The sequence below is a fragment of the Crocodylus siamensis genome, chromosome 1, assembly GCF_052110815.1.
Source record: "Crocodylus siamensis isolate JL-2025a chromosome 1, ASM5211081v1, whole genome shotgun sequence".
NCBI lineage: Eukaryota > Metazoa > Chordata > Crocodylia > Crocodylidae > Crocodylus > Crocodylus siamensis.
The window spans coordinates 371,711,078-371,727,617 of NC_143395.1; positions in this window are offsets into that span (position 1 = coordinate 371,711,078).

Sequence of the window (16,540 nt, forward strand, 5' to 3'; positions counted from 1 at the left end):
CAAGGACAGCACTGGCAAATTTATTTTGGTGATGAATACTGTCATCTGTATTTACTTTTTGGGAAGGGTGACTACTCGGGTAGGGGAAATGTTCAACATTCTCCAAGGACTGCCCTCTAATTGTAATATGTGGGGGAGAAGGTGAGTTTGGGGTAGGCTGATAGATTATCTTGATTTTTTTGAAGTTGTAAAGTTGACAGTGGGAGCATCTACATGTGTGCATTAATGCACAGAAGCCTATTTTACTACACATAAAAAAACAGGCTATTAAGCTAATGCACAGTAAAATAGGCTACTGTGCATTTATTTAGTACCTTACATTACAGGTACTAAATGTAATGCTCATTAGGAAAACACATTAATGTACTTGTAGATGCATCTAGTGAGTCTAAGCATTCCATGAGTTTCACAGAAACAACTGAGAGTAACCTGGAGCTCTTCAATTGAGCAGTCACCCAGAACACAATCATCAGTGTACTGAACATAGGCGATACGTAGGGAGGATACAGGAGGTAACGTGCCCTCCCAAGATTTGCCTCTGCTGGCTTCTGTGGGCAGTCACCACCTCCCTGCTGCTGACAGGGCTACCGGTGGCTGCAGGCAGTCCCTGCTTACTGCCCACTGCTCACCACCTCCTCCCCTCACCGTCAACACTGCCAGGACCACCGGTGGGTGGTCCCCACTCACTGCCACCACGTCTCCAAAACCACTGCTGCTGCCTGCGGGTGGTCACCATGCCCCCCCCAGAAGGCATGCCTCTTTCATGATACTAAAGATCAGTAATGGAGGTATTGGTTATCTTGCATTTGGAGTTTAATCTGTTACTGTTAAAGATGTTCCCATCCATACAACACTGGGGACTGACTCCAGATAGAAGTCTATCAGCAATGAGATGTGGCATAGCTGTGATATAGATAGAAAAATGAGTTGGTGTAATCTTGTGTCCTTATTTGAGTTCATAAAGAAGTCTGTTTCCTTTAAGTCACCCACTTCCCCACTTACCTCAGAGCTTTGGTTTCCATCCCCCAGCAAACCTAGTTTAAAGTCCTCCACAGGAGGTTAGTGTGCTTATCTGTGAAGATGCTCTTCCCTCTCTTTGTCAGGTGGATCCCATCTCTTCCTGGCAATCCTTCTTCTTGGAACAACATCCCATAGTCAAATAAGCCCCCTGCCCTGATGTCTATTGGGCCCCTTAGTACTTACCTTAATGCTTACCTGGGTCAATCCAGTGCATTGCTCATGGCTTGCTGATCCTAGGTTCTGCTTCCCCGTCCCCTGACAAACCTAGTTTAAAGCCCTTTGGAGGAGATCAGCCAACCTGTAAGAGAACAGACTTGTCCCAGGATGCCTCTCTCATGGGGGTGCAGATCGTGGTTGTAGAAGCCAAAACCCACATGATGGCACCAAATCCGGAGCTGCAGGTTGACTTTCCCCATGATTTTTTTCATGATTTAGATGAAACACCACTAATATGTACATGTATATATAATGGTGTTTCATTTTAATCATGGGAAAATGTGGATTTGGGGTTCCTTTTTTTTAACTGAAAATTGTGGATTTTTTTAAATCAGAGAAAACCAATATCTCTGCTGATGGCCTTATTTGCCCTTGAAGTGTTTTCAAATCAATTGTTTGATTATATGCCCCAGTTTCTTTCCAGTTACCAACATTAGACTGACACATCTGCATCTCTCTGGGTCATCCTTTTTCCCTTTTCTATAGACAGGCACCATATCTGCTTGTCTCATTTCAAGAACATTGCCTACCTCAATGAACATTGCCTACCTTAGTGATTAGTACTTTAAGATCAATCTTCAAGTCAGCAGGATGCACGAATACTTTCTAATCTGTTCTTTACCTACTCAAAGCTGAGTATCTAAGCCCCTGGATGCTGGATGCTAATTCCATTTTTTGACAGGTGACCTTTTAAGTGAAATCTGAAGTAAAAAGGCAATAAACACTTCCCCCTCCTCTGCATTGCCCATTAATAACTTCCTGTCCACATACATATAAGGGACTTACATTTTCCCTGGTCTTCCTTTTACTTATAACATATTTATAGAATATATTTTTGTCATCTTTTATGTCCAATGGTATGTGTGTACCATTTTATGCTTTATCCTTGATGATTTTGTCTGTACATGCTCATACTATGTTCATAGTCATCCTTATTTCCAGTTATGGTAAGATTCCTTTTTAAGTTTCAAATCATTGAAGAGGTCATGACTTCAATCAGGACAGCACTTTTGTAGTGCCCTGGTTATTGTCTGTTTAAGGAACAATCACCCCTTCTTTCCCCTTGTTTCTGTCTTCCATGGGATCTTACCTGCCAGTTCTAAGTCTGTTAAGGTATGTTTTTCCAGAGTTTAGTATTTTATTCTGCTGCTCTCCTTTCTTCTTGTCTTTATGATCATGAACTCTGTCAGTCCATGATCACTGCAATTTAAGTTGCTTTCCGCCCTCCGATTCTCAGTCAAATCCTCTCTTTTAGTAAGCAGCAAATCAAGAAACCACTCCACAACCACTGGTCCTTCTATGTGAATACTTCAATTAGTGGTTTAATAAAAGCCTCCTCCTGGCTTGGTGATCTTTAGTAGACACCCACTATGACATCATTCTTGATGTTTTCCCCATGTAAATTAACACAGAATCTCTAAATAAGGTTGCCTCTCACATTATTCTGTACCTCAGACCCAGGAGATCTCCATTTAAAACAGGAAAGTGCCAGGCAGCTTCTGGAGCACAGTTGACTGGTAGGGGAGCCATGGGGGTGGGGACACATGCCCCTCCCTGAGATTGGCCCCTGACTTGGCACCACTCAGGATGGGACAGCTTTTTTTCCATGTGGGCCAGTGGCATGTTGGCAGGGGGGTTGGGGGAACTAAGCTGTGGCATGGTAGTATAGGAGTGGATATGGGGCTTTTGGCCCACCCAAAAATTGTGTCTCCCCAGACTCAGAAGGCACCAGTCACCCCTGTTCTGGTGGTTTTGTTAGTTTACAGATTTGTACTTAGGATTTAGCTGGACTCGAGGTACCTATTGCACATGTCTAGACCTTTATTTGGATCCAGCCCCTAATCTGGGAAAGAAGGGTTGACAGAGGGCAATTGTAACAGGAAAAGTCAAGACATGAAAGCAACACAGGAAATGGAAAACTTTTGATGGCCTCTTTTATAAAGATATGTTCTAGTTATTTCTTTCTCATGTGCAATATAATTAAATGATGTGCTGATTATAAATTAAAATGTGACTTTGACCACTTCCTGATCTAATTTAAGATAGACAAGGATCAAAATACTGGCTTTCAATCATTTTTTCCCGAAGTGCTTAAATAATGTTATAATCATTTCATTTTCAAAAACATAGGCTCAAATATACACCAGGGAACCTAATTCCAATTGGGCTGAAATCTTCATGCATAATAAAGAACTAAGGGCCAAACCTCAAAAGTATGGGCTGGCTTCCCATTAAAATCACTTCCCCTTCTTTGGAAAATCTCATCCCAAGAGCCAATAAGGGCACATCAGGTGTAAGTCTTTGGTTGTCTCTGCCATAGCTGTATGTTAGCTACCCACAATCAGTTTAGTACTAACAAATCAACCAGTTTCAAAGGCCATTTAGTTCTTATTCTGTTTGGGAATTAGGGCCAGATCCTCACAGGTAGCAGAAGGACATTAATGGATTCAGGCTTGTATGTAGGTAAGCTCCTCTAAGAGGATAAACACTCTCCCGGCATGGTTTGCATGTGTACAATCACAGCAGCAGTTGCATTGGGCTTCTTTCTGACTCTGCACTGCTAGTTGGAAATACACTTTAATGGGCTGTGGACACACAGAACTAGAAAGAAAATATATCAGACCCTTTATATGCCATCATTGATTTCATTCCATGGTATCCAACAGTTGTTTTTCTCTGTTAGCTTTATTTTCACTTTATTATTGATATATGCCACTTGAAGGTATATGGGAATATGGACAGTGTATGCAATACTGTCTGGTACCAGACAAGTCTGAGACTTCACTTCGGGAGCCAGTTATGATGTGCATATATTCAAATCACAGAGAAAAAGAGCACAAGTAACCATGTTTCTATCACCTACTGGTTAAGACACCATCTAGATAAGGTCTGTCCAACCTTGGCACAGCTGGCGATTGGTCGTGACACCAGTTTGCAGCCCCCAGGGCACACACCTAATGGGCCCTGGGGGGTGGGCAGTTCCAGCAGCAAGCAGACCCCCTGAGCCCTCACTTACCATGCAGTAGTGGAAAAAGCTACTGCAGGGGCCCATTGGTCATATCTTAGCCATTTGTAGACTGCATGTGGCCTGCAGTCTGCCACGTTGGACAGCACTGACTTAGATGGTGAGAGACCTTGGCTAAATAGTCCTTGAATCAAAAAACTTTATGCATTTTCCATTACATGATCATTGAGCAAAATAAAATGTATAAACAATCCTTGGCGCAAGGACCATAATCCAGATCTCCTTCTCCAGTGAGTGTTTTAAACATTATGCTACAAAGTCAGGCTCCTTCCCTGGTGCTCTGAATATTGAAGCCTTTCCTATGTGGTGGAACAGCTTCAACAAAAGGGATAAAGAGAACTGGTTCCCATTCCTTTCCTATAACCCAGGGGGATGGTTAAGGACTGCTAATGAGATTGTTTTGATTTTTCTCAGGAAGGGGAGGGTTTCATCCTGAGTGATTTCTCTAACCACAACATTATTATATAATGAGGGCACCACACTACCTTAAAAGGAAGTAGGGTATTACCACATTTAGTGCAGAGCCTAGTCCTTTAGATCAGTGGTTATCAACCTCTGGTCCATGACCCCTGTGGGGTGCCTAAACTATGTTTAAAGCATCCACAGAACATGACTATGATCAAGCAAAAGTATGTGAATACCCACACTTAAAATTCAAAGGTGTCTGCACCTCCATTCAACATTTTTAGGGGTCCACAAATGAAAAAAGGTTGAAAACTACTGCTTTAGGTTCTTAAAAGTTCATTCTTGAAATTCCCATTATATCAAGCTCTGAAGAGGACTTAAGTTCATGGAACCTAGTTTCTGGATCCCAACTGTGTTTAGGCATGAGCTAAGTCCTGAGGGGAGCAGTGCTGTTAAAATTGAATTTCCCCTTCCCGTCTGAACAGCTGGTTGCCAAATTCCCAGTCCTGTTAAGTAATAAAATGGGATCCCAGACTTGTGTTAAAGGATTGACACGACAACTCATTCAATAAATGACAGAAAGGCTTTATTTACTACAAGTATTTAAGGTTAAATGAGCCCAAACCAAAGCAAAGTCCAGTATTTAGCTATAAGCTGATAATGTGTCACCAAACAGGTGACAGAGAGACAGCCTGTTTCTTTTCAGCTTCTCAAGATAGCTGGCTGGGGCAGTAGGTCAGGTCAAGGAGAAAGTTCTCCCTCTTGAAGTGCGTCCTGATAGCTGTTTCATTTCTCTCTGATGCCCTTCAGCTCAGCGTCTTCAAAGCATTCTTGTAGTTGTGTAAATCAAGAGAGTCCCAGGGAGTAATTGACAGGAAAATCCTGTTAATTAAACTACTCATTATTGGTTATCAGAAAGTTCCAATTTGAATGAATTACTACTAAGTTTGGAACATATCAAGAAACTGATTAACAACCAAGGAAAAAACAAGGATTTTGAGAAGTGCCCTTGGAAGATCAAGGGGACCACTAGGCAAAACAAAAGTAAATCAGGAGAAAACAGCAAAAGAAAAGTAAATTAGGAGGAGATATCTGTCACATATGGAGAATGACCCTTCCTGCACATAAACACAAGCTGACTGCAAAAGAAATACTTACCATACTAATTAATCAAGGATAGATGTTTCACATACTTACGTACCAGACAACTAGAAGCCTGCTTAATTCATCATAAATATAGTAAAATAAGCTGGAAATTATACCTCATTATTTCTTCTCAGATGGCCTAGTCACGAATTTACATTCTCTTTGCACTATGCAATTAGCATCAGTATTTTGTATTTTAACTTTTATAAGTAGGCCCCAGCTAAGCATAAGTTTCATAGTCATCAATCCAATTCCCAATTATTGTATTTCATTTTAGCAAGGGAGCAGCAGGCTGTGGAGCAGCAGACTCTATAGTGGAGAAAAGTACTGTGGAGCAGATGGACAGCACAGTGTAGCTCTGTGAGACTGATCCCCCATGCTGAATCAGACCTCTGTAGGCTGGATTGGATGTCTTCATTGGCTATATCCAGCCCATAGATTGCTGACTCCTGCCCTAGGCTAACAGTGAATTTGGCAAGAACTCTACAACCCTTAGAAAGTCTGGCATGTATGCACCAGTCAAATTCATTCTGTCAGAAACCTCTTCCGTGCCCCCCTACAGGCCCATTATGTAACCATTCATATATCTTCTGTTTGTGTAGCAATGTTAAATTTAGCAACACCCTGGAGCAACTATTCTGAACAAGTAAATAGTAACTGAACATGCCTTCCGAGTGTGCTGGTAGTTTTCCATTAGCTACCTTACAAGGGGGTACCCTTGTGTTACAGGGGCACCTATTTTATGGAGCCTGACTGGGGCCCTTCAGTCCTGTGAAAAATGCCTATGGAATTTAGGAAGCCCCAGGAATAGCAGCAGTAAGGCAGGGTTTTTTTGCACTGCAGTTCTGGACCTAAATGTATAAATGCTGCCTAAGCCCTTTACTGAATATAGTCCTTTGCTCCTAACATAACAACTCCATCTGGTGTTGCAAACTTTATGGTTCACAGGCACCGGGGGTCAGTAATGTTGCTGAATGTTGGTTTTTTGGTGTTTTTTGGAGGTAGCTAAGGGAAATCAAAACATGATGGAATTTAGGTAGTTCAATTAAAAGATACTAGTCTGGAATTAGGCAACTTTGAATTGGATTGGTGCAAAGGGGTTAGAAGTCTAGTTTTGTTCATATCATCCCATGATAACACAAGTTTATAGGGACCTGTTTTGCCCCAAATAATCTGCTTTTTTCCCTGGATAAAAATATTTGCACTTATTGTGCTACGCACAATTGAAGTGGTAGACATCAGCTACATTTGCCTGATATAATCAGTTAATAGTTTCAATCCAGTCTTACTTTGTTTTTAATAAAAGATGTTGAAATCCAATCAAACATTCATACAATTATTATGAGTGCATTCATATTTTATTTACAAGAAGTGATTTATTCCAATTACAGGAAAGTGGAATACAATAATTAGGATTACTCTTGGGGTTGTTTTCTGTGAAAAAAAACCACTAAAAAATATTAGGTCTGGAGTGTAAATTTGAATTCATACTTCCGTACTGATTCTCTTTCAGTAATCCAGAACTCAAATGAGAAGAGGTATCTAATAACTGGGGCGGGGGCGGGGCGTTGCTGAGGTTTGGGGGATGGGCCCCAGACTATTCTGGGCTACTCAGTGTTATTGTCTCTTGGTTCCTTATATCTGAAAATACTACTAGTATTTTTTCATTTGCTTTATTGTATGCCTTTACCTTTAGGCCACTAACAGCTAAGTGCCCAGTTCTATTACTTGTATTGACCACATAGGCTTTGAACTGCCTGGATATCAGTGGGATTGCTCCTTTAATAACAAAACAGGTTGAATCTGGTATTAATTCAACAGCCTCAAAATCAAATACTCAATCAGTTCAGATTTTTCTCCATTTGTAACTACTTTACTCACTCTATTGACCCTTTCACAGTTTGAAAAGAGAGGTCTCATTTCCTCGGAATTGAAATGGAAATACTTTCCATTGCAACAAAAACTTGGGAAACTGTTAAACAGTAGTTCTTAAAGCTATACATTTTTAAATCAGCAGGCTGGGATAACTTGAATTCAAGAGCTTTAACAGAACTGGATTCTTCTATAACTCTAAGGACAATGAGGAGGTTCCAGAAGACTGGAAGAGGCTAACACTGTGCCAATATGTTTAACCTTCGTAACTATAGGCTTAACAACCTGATATTAATCCAAGGAAAACAATGGAATTCCTGATACAGGACTCTAAAAGAAGATGTAAAGGGGTGAAATATAATTAATGACAATCAACCTGGGCTTATGGAAAGCAAGATCTTGTCAACTTTTTTATTAATGAAATAAGATTTGTTTGATAAAAGTATATTTACACTTTGCAAGACATTTAACTGGGTATTGCTGGTTAAGATCCCAATTTTTCCTTTAGGTACCTTTATCTCAGGCTTTGACTGGCTAAAAAACGAGGTGCCTGGCTCTAGGAGGGTAATTCAAAAAAATGGGGGTTAGACACATTGGCTCCCTGGGCAGGAAATAAGGAGACTTCAGCTACTTCCAAAGGGGGAGGTAGAGAGCCTGGAGGTTAAGTGGAGACTAATAAGAAATAAAAAACATAGGATGTGTGTAAGATCTGACATGCACAGCTCTGACCCTCAGCTAGAGGGCTGGCAAGTAGGGGCATAACTAGGAACTTCCAAGTCTGCTCTGTGCCTGTCCACATCACTGGCTCTTTTCCTGAAGGATAGACTTGGGGGAAGGTGGAAAGAGGGACAGGCTTCAGGAGCCGCCCCTCCCCCCCCCCCCACCTTTCTGGATCAACCCAGTTTTTCCCTTATCAGTCCAAGAGTAGCAGTGGCAGTAGGATGGGGATCCTACCTGCTCCTGGCCTCCCTGAAGCCCGTACCACCCCCATATGCCCAGATCTGGCCTGCACCATCCCCATCAGGCCCCATGGCTGCCTGCTTACCCCACCAATCTCCCAGGGGTGGGGCAGCAGGTGAACAAGGAGCTGCTAGTCAGCCACGAGCTGAGAGGGGCCAAGCAGTCCTGATTTCACTGGCAGCAAGTACGTGGGGGCCCAAGGGCCCTGGCGCCCCTTGGGAAGAGTCCAGAGTGACTACCCTTCCCTAACTGAAGACTGAGAAACCCAGGTTGCTGTTGATCTCCTCAAGGGCCTGTGGGAAGCAGGATGCAGAGGGCACAATGTGCATGTGTGCACTCACACACATACATGAAGGCCAGGAATACAGTCCCAGACAGTGGTGGAGAACAACTCCCTCAGCTGCCTGCAGGTAAGTCTATGGGGGTGCAGATTGAGGCCCCCATGGTGAGGGATGGAGTGGGGCAGGGGCTGGGTCTGGGGTTCTGCCCAGCCAGGGTGGTGCATGGGACCCACGGCTGGGGTGGGGAGCACAACAGAACTATGGGTGGCTTGTCCAGGTGGCAAGGGGGGGAGTTCATCTCCCTGCCATTGCACGCACTCCCAAGGAAAGTAGCACATGCCCCCCCAGATATGTGCATGAGGTGGGGGCAGATGTGGGCTGGCCGCTGTGGGCTTGGGGGGTTCTCCACCTGCTTCCCTGCACCTGGGAGTCTTGCACCACCATGGAGAGGTGCCCCCTGCCCACCTGCCAGCAGCAGGAGTGGGGATGGGGGTGGCAGCACAGAGGTGTGCCCCCTGCTGCTGTTGGGTAGGCAGGGGCACCTCACCAATGTGGCATGGCTGGGTCAGGCTTCTGGGGGAGGACTGCAGGGGGGTAGCCCCAAGCCCACAGCAGGCAGCCTGTATCTGCCCCTGCCACCTCATAGGCTCCGCTCAGCTCTTCTCTGGCCATGCCACCTGGGGGAGGGCAGGGAGGAGGGCATCATCTTATGTCCCCCTCTCCCCCATGGCAAACATAGAAGTCAGAGCCTGTGCCTGATCTAGGCACATGAGAAACTGCCAAGATCATCCCTGGCCACCCAGCAGCTCCTCCTTCTCCCTGTCCCACCTTCCATGGAGAGCTATTAGACAGCCATAGGGTACACTGGGGAGAGTGCAGCTTGATCTGGGCATGTAGGGAGCTTCTAGGCCCACCACATTCCTCCCTGCAGCTGCCAGAAACTCCCCACCCAACTGTTTCCCTCTTTCCCCCATACCTACCCCTTCCCCATGCCCCTATCCTCCTTCCCCTGATTTCATCCTTCTTTCTCCCAACTCTTGCCCCCTGCCATCTAACTTCTTTCCCCATTCTCCTTTCTATCTGCCCCTTCCATTTCTGCCCTCCCTTCCCTCCTTCCCTCTGCCACCTGTCACCCCTTCTCCCCTACTTGCCAATTCTTGAGTGACCTAATTCCCATCTGTCAGTTCAGGGCCATTGAATTCTCGACAATAACTAATCCATGCATGGAGTGGTACTTCCTGGGATGCTGGGGGACTGAAAATTGGCCACTTAATTGGTCATGGAAGCTAGGTAGAATGGTTCAAAAATAATCTTAAATGGCATAATTTTAAGATTCCTAATGGGCACTTAGGACTTGCAATTGAGTTTTAACAAGTGCATTCACATTTTAAGTGTCTTTAAAATGGTGTAATTATAATGTCTAACTTCACCCTAACTGGTAGGGGCCTAAATGTTTAGTCTGATAAGGTTAATGAGACTTTTGATTATTTTGAATGATTTCTTTATAACTACATAAAACCTCTTAGTATCCCTCTATGCACTCTATAATTAAGATTAGTCAGATGGAACGCACAAGAATAAAGAGATTTAAAACAGAAGCATGATATTTACTTTGCAATATCAGAAATGCAGATCTCAGGTGGCCTTTCTGGAGTCCCATTTGGTAGGACTGGTGATCCAAAGAAAGTACGGGTGGTGCACAAAAGCAGTGAAAAATGGCAGTGGAATAGTTTTAAGAAGCTTTTTTTTTTAGAAATCCAGCCACAATTCTGAGCTTGAAAATAAAAAATCCTAAACAGCTTAATTTTACATATATACAGTTTATACCATACATTGTATAGCATGTTACTAGCATGTGTTACCTCTTTCACATCAAAGTTTTTTGCTTTCAATTTAGTACTGTTATCTTCCCCAAATTTCCCCAAATTTAGACCAACACAGACATTTGAAAATAACCTTGCTGTAGATGTTTGAGGGTTTTTTAAATTACATACAAAAAGTTTGTTAAATAGGAGAAACATAGAAAAGCATTTTAAGTTAGGTGTGCACTACAGAACAAAAATATCATAGCACCACATCCATTGGTAAAACCTAGATGATTAAACATTCTTCTGTCCTTGATGTCCTGCAAATAAAGGGTCAGATTGTATCTTCACATGGTACCAAAGTAATCGAATCATGATGTTACACATTATTCCAAAACCAAACATTTGTTAGCATGAGTGCTTTTCTAGAATAAATGAGTCAAGACAAAACCATTTCTCCAAATGCCTTCCTCACAAATCTGGGAATTCATGTAACAAAGGATCTGGGTCTGAATTAGCTTTGTTTTGATTTGGCAAGCCAAATATGACTGGTGAGTTTTGGCAATGAAGAATAATTGTTGCCTGTGTCCAGTTTCCAATACAAACAGATCATTTTTAATTCTAATTTATTTGTTATATTTGTTTTAACAATTGCCAATTTTTTATGGTTCAAGTACTTGCATTTAAACTGGCATTAATTAATTATTGCCTTTCCATCATATTCTCTTCTTCTACTTTAATCTGTGTAGGCTGAAAAAAGGTACTTTTCCTTCCAGAGCAGTTGTAGTCAGTAGATCTACTGATAGATCCCAGGAAATCCAGGGCTGTCCCTGGCAGGGCAGGGGGCAGTGGAGCAGCTACCCCAGGCCCTGTGCTTTGGTGGGCCCCATGGACAGTGCTGTACAGGTCCTGCCATGACTGCTGCTTGCTGCCAGCTCCTCTGGCTTCATGGTCTGGCCACTCACCACCCCCTGTCCTCTAACCCCACATACGCTGATATGCCCTGGTCCTCACACTCCCCTAGAGACGGCTCTGCCTATACAACAAATTCCAAATATAATCCCAAACTCTAAGTCTGGGCTGCGCATCAGGGAACCTGGAAGCCATGAGACCACTGGCTCTAGCTGGGGTTCTCAGTTATCCCAGTTAGAGTTGGGGTGTTCAGGCATTATAGTCTGACTCCAGCAGACAGAAAGAACAAGATGTCTCTCCACCCTGAAGTGAGCTGTGGGCTTCGAAATCACTGGGTCTCCAGCCATGGGGAGTTTGATTAGTGGGCTGTGTGAAGCTTTGGTCGCTGATTCAATTCAGCAGAAATTCAGCCTGATTCGGCGGCCAAATCTCCAAATCTGAATTGAATCAGGAGACCGTTTAATCTCTCTGAACTGAATCAGAACCCTCCAAATTGATTCTGAGAGATTTGATGATTTGGACATAGACACAGCTTTAAATGTTTTTTCTATATACCTCAAGGTACCAGGTGGCTCATGAATGCTGAGATGGTGGGGTGGATGGAGCGTCCCATAGGAGTATGGGGGGGTTCCCCGTGTGCTCAGTGGCAGACCTGGAAGTGGACCGGAAATACTTATGGTCCACTTCTGGGCCTGCCACTGAGCGCATGGGGCACCCGCCCACACCCTCCCCCTCTGGCTTGGTGATTGGCCGCAGGTGGATCCTGGGTGCTTCCCCAGAATCAGGAGGCACCAGCCTGTGGGGGAGGGTCCCCCATGCTCTAAATGCAGTATACTGTATCTCTGTTACAGAGAAGGGATTGTTAATAAGTGAACAGAACATAAACAATAGGATTGATGTAAGATTTGTTTCAGAACTAGTTTCAAGGCAGCCTTAAACTCTGAGCCAAATCTTTTAACAAACACATTTTTTTCCATAGGGAGGGTTCATAATCCAATATAGTTCACATTAAAAAGATTAGAAAAAAGCCAGCCATATATGTCTTATATTAAAAATAGCTCTGTAAATTAAATTATCTGCCTAGTGTCTGATTCAGCAAAGTACATAAATGCTTGTCTAACTATGTATCTGAACAGTCTCACTGGGATCATTTCAGTGGACTACTTACAGGAAGGTAATTAAGTACAATGTTGAATCATAAAAATGAGTATTTAACTTTACACTGACCATATGTTATCAGGGGCCAAATTTCCTTCCCTTTATTCATGTTAAGAACTTCTGTACTCTAAAAGTTATCCCACTGGTTTTAATGAGGTTATTCATTGGTACTTACTTTGAGTAGTAAGGGTATCAGAACCTGGCCCTATATTATTATTATTATTATTTTTAATTATATGTATTCTGACAACAAGCATATCCAATGACTTTTCCTCTAATAATTGTCATTTTTCCACATCCCACTGATCACTAGGGACCCTGGTTTTCTCTGATAAAAAAAGTCCCCAATTTTCAGATTAAAAAAAAGTTACCCAAAATCCACATTTTTCTGTGATTAAAATGAAACCCCACTATATATATGTCTATATATTAGTGGCATTTCATCTTAACCACAGAAAAATGTGGATTTTGGGTGACTTTTTTTAATCAGAAAATTGGGGATTTTTTTGTCTTAACAGAGAAAACCAGGATCATTTCTGATCACACTACATTGCATGTTTTCTAAAGCTGTTTTTGCTTTTCAACAGAAATGTGTGCATTATATTTGTTGTTATGCAGCAGTACATTCAATAGGTTGTATAAGTGAAAATAAAATCAATCCCTAATTTAACTCCATTAGCTATAGGAATTAATTCGGAAAAATGGAACTTGTAGGCTACTAGAACACCTATACATGAGCAGTGAGGCTGCTCCAATGCACTGTAATTATGGCGCATCAGAGCAGACTTGATCAATCGAGTCTTTTGGAGCATGGTAATTACTGTGCTCCAGCAGATTCCAGTGTCTTGTGTATCAGCATCCCCGCCACTGTAAGTGATCTCTCTGCGCAGTTGTAGTCTAAGTAAACAGACAGTTGGTCATGGAAGTGTTACAATGTTCAAATGCATTCTGATGTTGGGCAATATAGCAGAGAAGTGGGGTGTTCAGACAAAGGTTTTAGTGATACCTCACAGTTACAAAGGCAAAAAAAGAAATATGACTAAATCAACTCAACAATCTTCTTGCATATTGTGGGGGATGAAACTCTGGCTGTTTATAGCACCTTTAGATTCACAGAAGGCTAACATAAGATATCACTGTCCAAATTTGAGAAGGATTTCATGCCAAAAAAAGAATGAGACCCTTGAGATTTTTTATGTGCAAACAAACAAAGAACAAAGTATTGATCAATATGTTACTGAACTAGAGAATCTTAGTCAGAACTGTGGTTTGGGGAACTTGAGAGAATCTCTTGATTAGAGATAGGATTATTTGTGGCATTGCAGACACTGCATTGCAAGAAAAGTAAGAGGGAGATTTGTCCCTAGAAAAATTTTTAGGGCATCAGAAATTGTGAAAGCCCAGTCTGGAGAACTGAATGCAGTAATACACCTCCTTTGTTTGGGAGTATACCTCCTTAGTTAAAGAGCCTCTCTATAATTTCTATAACGATACCACAGTTCCGCCATTTTCTGGGTGTTGCTTAGCCAAAAATCCAGGCTCCCTCTCACTTCCTTTTTCCCAGAATCTTCTCCTCTTGTCTGCCTAATGGACCAGCTTCACTATGCAGCAGGCATGAAAGACTTGCCAGAAAAAGTCATCTCACCAGGTACAATTTTCCACTTATAAGAAGCTACCTTACAGGGTGGAATTTTTCAACTGGCAAGGAGCATTCAGACAGAAAGAGAGCAAACTTGCAGGACTGCAGCAGATTGAGGGGAACTGGATTGTGCCAGTGAAAGTGCAAAGAACAATGCTTTCCTTTAAAATGGATACTGGATTTCATGTGAATACTTTACCAGAGCATTAATTTAAAAAAATGAATTTGAAACTAAAAGTGAATCCAACAAACATCAAAATAACTGGCTATTGAGGAACAAGTATGCCAATGAAAGGGAGATGCATCACTTGTATCTAAAACAAATGCAGAATATATAAACTCACATTCGAGAGGTGATACTAATTTTGGGTCTGGCAGCTGGCAAGAAACTGAATCTAGTTATGCATGTTCTTGCAGTATAAAAAGACATGACATTCAAGCAAAGGAGGACTCTTCCATTCCCTGGAAAATTGCCCTAATATCTAGAGTAATGAGCTAAATGGGAGGAGCTTTCCCTTCTCCCTTCCCCACCCCCACCATCATAGGATATAGACTGCTCTATTCTGCTTTGGACTAGCTGGTGAGGCAGTATAAGGGTGTGTATAGGGGTTACATTTGTTGTGCGATGAGTCCCTGAAAGCACTCTGTAGCTGTAATGTAACAAACATTCATGGCTTTAGAACACTTTTAAAATGGTCGATTGCACAAAAATTTAACCCTCATCTGATGAGCTATCAAACAAGGTGCTGTAGCGCAGAGCGCCTTAGCGAACCAGTGTACAGGTTTGCAGCAAGGGTTTCTTTTGGGTGATTCCACTTTTGTGCAAGGCTGTGCTCTAGCCTTGGGCAAGCACAGCTTATCTCCTCTGCCTGCCCAAGTGCAGGGTTGACCCCTCCCCTAGGCTGTCAGTGACGGCCTCTCATCCCAGCCTTGTCTCCACCCTCTGGCCAGCTGAGAGCCACAGCCTGGCCAGGAGGCGGAAAGGGAGGATGGTATTTCTCCCTCCAGTGCTCTTGGGACCAGGAGAGCAATCAGCCCTGCCAGGTGTGTTGCAGCATGCTCCATGGTATGCTCACCTGGGCTTCTCTCTTCCCTGATGCTGGAGGAGCAAGCTGGGGGGGAGAAGACCCCTCTCCCTATGCAGTGGGCCCTACCGGGCTGCCAGCTCCCCTAGTCATTGGGGCACTGTGAGGGAAAGACGGCATCCCCCTTTCCCTCCCACTGACCAGGCTATAGCTCTGAGCTGGCTAGAGGGTGGAGATGGGGCTGGGATGAGAAGCTGTCATTGACAGCCCATGGGTGGAGCTGACCCCAGCAGTCCTGGGCAGGCATACTGCTTCAGCAGCCCTTGGAACCTCAGAGCATGCTGGGAGGTGCCTGACAGTTCCCCCAGTCTCCTAGCCTCGGTCAGTGCATGGAGGCTCTGAGCACCCCACTGCAAATGCCGAACCACTGTCATTTTCAATCATATTGTAACTTTTAGCATTTTATGTAATAAAGTTCAAAAGTTACATCTTGATTGCAAGTGCACTTCCGTACAAATCCCAGATAGACCTGGTTCTTATTTATACCAGTGCAATTTAAGGATGCCTTTGATTAAATGGGAATCAAAACCAACATCTCCACTGGATATTAGCAAACTAGGGAGAAGCAAATGGTACAGAGAACTGTTCCTCTTTCTTTAATTTCTTTCCATCCTTCTCCCTCCAAACTCTGCAAAGCTCCATTCCTGTAATATACGTATTCTTCAAAATTTCAAGTGGGAAGGAAACAATGTCTGTATGATGGCACAAACCTGCTCCACTAGAGTTTTGCTGCTGGAAGACCTGCTGTTTTAATGAGATCCTTTAGGTTTTGTTTGAAATATTCAGGAGTGAAGCTCAAGGAATGAATTTTTGAAATGCTGTTTTTTTCTCAAGTTTGTATAACATCAAATGGAATGGCTGAAGAAATCAAGAAAAAGAACTGGCTTTACACACTATCAGCTGCTGCCCCTCAGAGTCAGCATTTATTACATCCAAAGACAATTTATTAGTGTTGGAGAAAAACTGGCTTTAGTCCTGTCAAGAAAGATCTATGCTCATTGAACAATTTGACATAC